General features: G+C 35.3%; 1 long non-coding RNA gene across 1 annotated transcript in view; it reads left to right on the forward strand.

The window, feature by feature from the left end:
- Positions 1–329: 329 nt before the first annotated feature.
- Positions 330–4202, forward strand: part of LOC117104559 — a 5662-nt gene continuing 1789 nt past the window's right edge. The window contains exon 1 of the long non-coding RNA XR_004444779.1: positions 330–446. This is a non-coding gene — a long non-coding RNA (uncharacterized LOC117104559). The remainder of the gene's footprint in view (positions 447–4202) is intronic.

A 4202-nucleotide genomic window follows, 5' to 3' on the forward strand; every position in this document is an offset into this window, starting at 1 on the left:
TAAATAAATAAATAATTAATAAGAGAAAGTAGTCCAGTCTTTGGTTTTGTTTGTTTTATTTGTTTCTCCACATTTATTTAGAAAACTTACTATCGATGTAGACTTGATGTCTACTACGTGAACCTAATGTTTATTCTACGCCTGTTGATAATGCAACCTTTCTCAGAATAAACTGCGTTGATATATAAAAAGCTGCACTCTTTCTGTGATATACGTGTGTTCCACCAGTGTGGTAAGGCCTACATTATTTCAGTGTACATTTCTAAGTAAAGTGCCGAGAGTTCAATCAATAATAAATACGGACTTTGGTCATGTTATATACCGGTACATAATAACAGAAAAGGCTGCGTATTTAGGAGATTGGATTCCTCTCTATAATGTCGTTCTATTTTTATTTTAGAAAGCGGGCCTACTGGTAAACAATTACTACGAAGAGCACTAATCAGGTATGAATGTTGATCTCAACTATTTAATTACAGATTATTTGGACGGTAATATTAAAAAAGAAACCTTTTCGAAAATATGTACAGGTATAACGTATGTGGAAGTGGGATGAGAAGCTATCTCCATGATCTCTGCATTGTCCATAAACAGGGTATTAAAGGTGACCTTTAAGTCTTACAAACGTAAGAGTGTAACAGGAAGAAATTAGAGATAAAGTAGAGTGATAAGAACGGTCCACTACAGTAGTTTAAGACCCGTAACATCAGTCATGAGTTGGCGTGTGAGTATTTAGATATAGAGTAAGGGAAAAATTGCACCTCAAATGGAGAATGCCAGAATATTAGAATTTAGAAGTAATTACTAAAAATATCTCGACGGTTCAGCACGCACACACACACACACACACACACACACACACACGCACACACACACACACACACAGTGGTTACCGCTAATTTAGATGACTGAGCTAAGCTGTTACCAGTCATCATGGAGGTTACAGAAAATTATAAAAAGGGATCTGTTGGGTCAAAAGTCAAAAATAAGGCTCAAATTTTCGTATTACAGTAAACAATTTTAAAACAAAACAATTTACACACAGTTCGTTCAGATATGGAAATCCTGCAAATCATAGCGTAGCATTGAATTGCACGTACTACTTCGGTGTGAAATATACCAAGGATAACCCACGAATGTTCAAAGATTTATTTCTGGGTCCTTCTGGTGGCGAACTTGGCAGTATCAACACTCACCACTTAACTATTCGGAATTATCTAAGTGTATCATAGTTTAGAAGATTTTGCATTTCATCAGTGGAAATGTTCATAACACTATAGGTTGAGGCCTCGGCCATAAAAACCGTGGATGGACATAACTGTGGAATTAATTTTTGAAAATCGCTTGATATTAATCACAAAATAAATTCGGATACTTTGGATAGCCCATCCTAAGTTACACTGTGTTTAATGCAATTAGTTCAATAACTGTTACATTTTTTCAATACATATGTCACAGGTCAAGATGAACAATTTCAAAGATGGAGAATTATAAAGTATTAATTGTAGGCGATACATCCACTGGGAAAACATGTCTGTTACAACGATACGCAAGAGGCGTTTATACGCATACAATACAAACTTTAGGTAAACAAATAATTCTTACGTTATATTTCAATATAGGCACACTCAGTACTTAGGCCTATATCATAAAAACACCTGTTAACACAATAATCAACACTGTGCATAATACATTACTATTGCAAGGGCATTTGGTTTAGTCTCCTTTATCTGTTTCCAGATTTACAAATATTCAATATCAATAGCGTTATGTTGTTATTGCTTGTTGCATCACCAGGTGTTTTTAATCAGAAACTTTAAAGTAATACCCAGTACAGATCATGTGGCTTACTGACCAAGTCTTTTGAGTTAATAGAGAATTCGAAACTAAAGAATGCATTATTTATTTATGTTACATTTTATATTTTGTTATCATCATTGGTAATAGGCCATGGCAAGATAGATATGAACATGTGTCTAATTACTATTCTTGCTGAACATATGCGAAAAACGGTAATAAATAAAAAATAACTAGGCATTTAGAAATACACTACATAAGCAAAATTGTTGGTCTTTATTTTGAAATTAATAATCTTTAGGTTTTTACAATGTACTCCCTGTATTTCCTTCTTTTTTTCTTTATTCGATTTCTCTACTTTTACATATGGAAAAAATACAATATTGACATGGAGAACAGAACCCGCATAGACATAAAAGTCCATAAATCGCTGGTCCATGTATTTATATTTAGCAACATTAAAACAATTAAAAAATGTGGAAAAATGTAAATTGCATTCAAATTTAATTTTAAGAGTGCTATTTCATGCCTAAATAAATAATAATTTCCTGCTTAAGTAGTAATTGCCGCAAATATTTTCTGTGGGGTATGCAGGTCTTTGGGAAATTAGTAGAGTAGCGTCCCTAACAACTAGTGATGCATAGTTCGATTACGGTTGGGGATGAGGGTCATTAGGACCTGGATGGAGTAACGTTCCTACCCCGTGATGCATAGTTAGTTTATTAGGGTTGAGGATATGCGTGTCATTAGGACCTTATGGGAGTAACGCCCCTACCCCACAATGCATATTTCGTTTAGGGTGGGCTATTCGGGTAATTTGACCTTAGCGGAGTGACCTCCCCCCCCCCATGATGCATAGTTACCATTTTATCGTATTTCTGTGTTTTATTGTTTGTGCGGATATTGGCCCAAGATAGTACTTGTAGCAATCCAAAAAATTGAATTAATTTGATTGACGTAAAAGTACGAATACCTCAGCCCCAATTATGGCTGAAGTTGTCTAGACCCTCCATCTGATTAATTCCCAGGGCTCCCTCTATTTCTAATTCCTGGATCTGCTACAGAATACAATAATTTGTGTGTCATTTTGATCGATTTTGATAATCTATAACATTGCACTGTATTAAAATGTACTGGGTTGCAGGAATAGATTCTGCGATCAGGACTGTGAGTGTTGACGGGCGGTGGATGAAGCTAAAAATATGGGACACTGCTGGTCAGGAGAGGTTCCGATCAATCACTCGCCCTTATTATAGAGATGCCATGGGTGTTCTTCTTATTTATGGCCTCACTATTGGGAGACATTCAGTGCACTTGCTAATTGGTTGAATGATTATAAAGAAGGTAAAGTACTTATTCAAGAAGAAACGCACACGTTATCTACACACACACACACACACACACACCCCCACACACACACACACACACACACACCCACACACACACACACACGCGCGCACACACACATGCAGAGGTTATACGAAGTTGTTACACGATGATATAACAAAATATTGCAAGGTATAACCTCCGGAGCCTGCTATAAGAAGTACAATATTTCATTCTTGTGTTTCCCCAGACCATTTTTGTTATTTTATGTTGCTTTTATTTAAATTAATGAAAAATAAATAAAACAAAGCTAGCCAACAACTTCCTTCTTACAGCTTTTATAATGTGACCAAAGACATTTTCCTGGTTGCCAAATTACACTTAAATAAATCAATGCTGGTTATCAGTATAGATGAGTTTTAAGCGTTCTTGTGTTGTAATCAATGCTCTTCTTTTTTCTAAAAAATGTACAGCATACCCCAGAAAACGTTCCGTTGATAATAGTCGGAAATAAATGCGATTCTAATGAACGAGTGATATCAACTGAAGAGGGATACCAGGCAGGGACGTATCCAGGGGGGGGGGGGAGCCGTGGGAGCCGCGGGAGCCGCGGCTCCCCCCCTTTGTACACAGCGTTAAAATTTTTAAGCTTATTCTTGAGCTAATACAAATTCTTTCCTGGGATCACTCAAAATGAATACTTCTAAAACATGTAAATATGCATCATTACACGTTATACATAGGCCTAATGGAACACATAGGCCTAAGCGTGATTTAAAAAAATCTTAAATCCATAAATTTCAGGCCAGGGCTTTTAAGATAGAAATGCGATACTGTGGTTCAATTTCATTTTTATCCTTTTCCAAGTTTCTTTACATTTTTGTTTAATAATACTACTACTAATAGTAATAATAATAATAATAACAATGATGATGATGACGATAGTAATAATTGATAATAATATTAATAGCAATAAAAAGTGAAAAAAATTGTGTTAAATGCGAAAAAAAAGTTGTGATTTGTTGATCATAATATAAGTATATATAGTTAAGCTTAGTAAGCTATAATTAGGCCTAAGT

The sequence above is a fragment of the Anneissia japonica genome, unplaced genomic scaffold, assembly GCF_011630105.1.
Source record: "Anneissia japonica isolate Jap-2015-1 unplaced genomic scaffold, ASM1163010v1 scaffold287755_len519135_cov135, whole genome shotgun sequence".
Taxonomy (NCBI): domain Eukaryota; kingdom Metazoa; phylum Echinodermata; class Crinoidea; order Comatulida; family Comatulidae; genus Anneissia; species Anneissia japonica.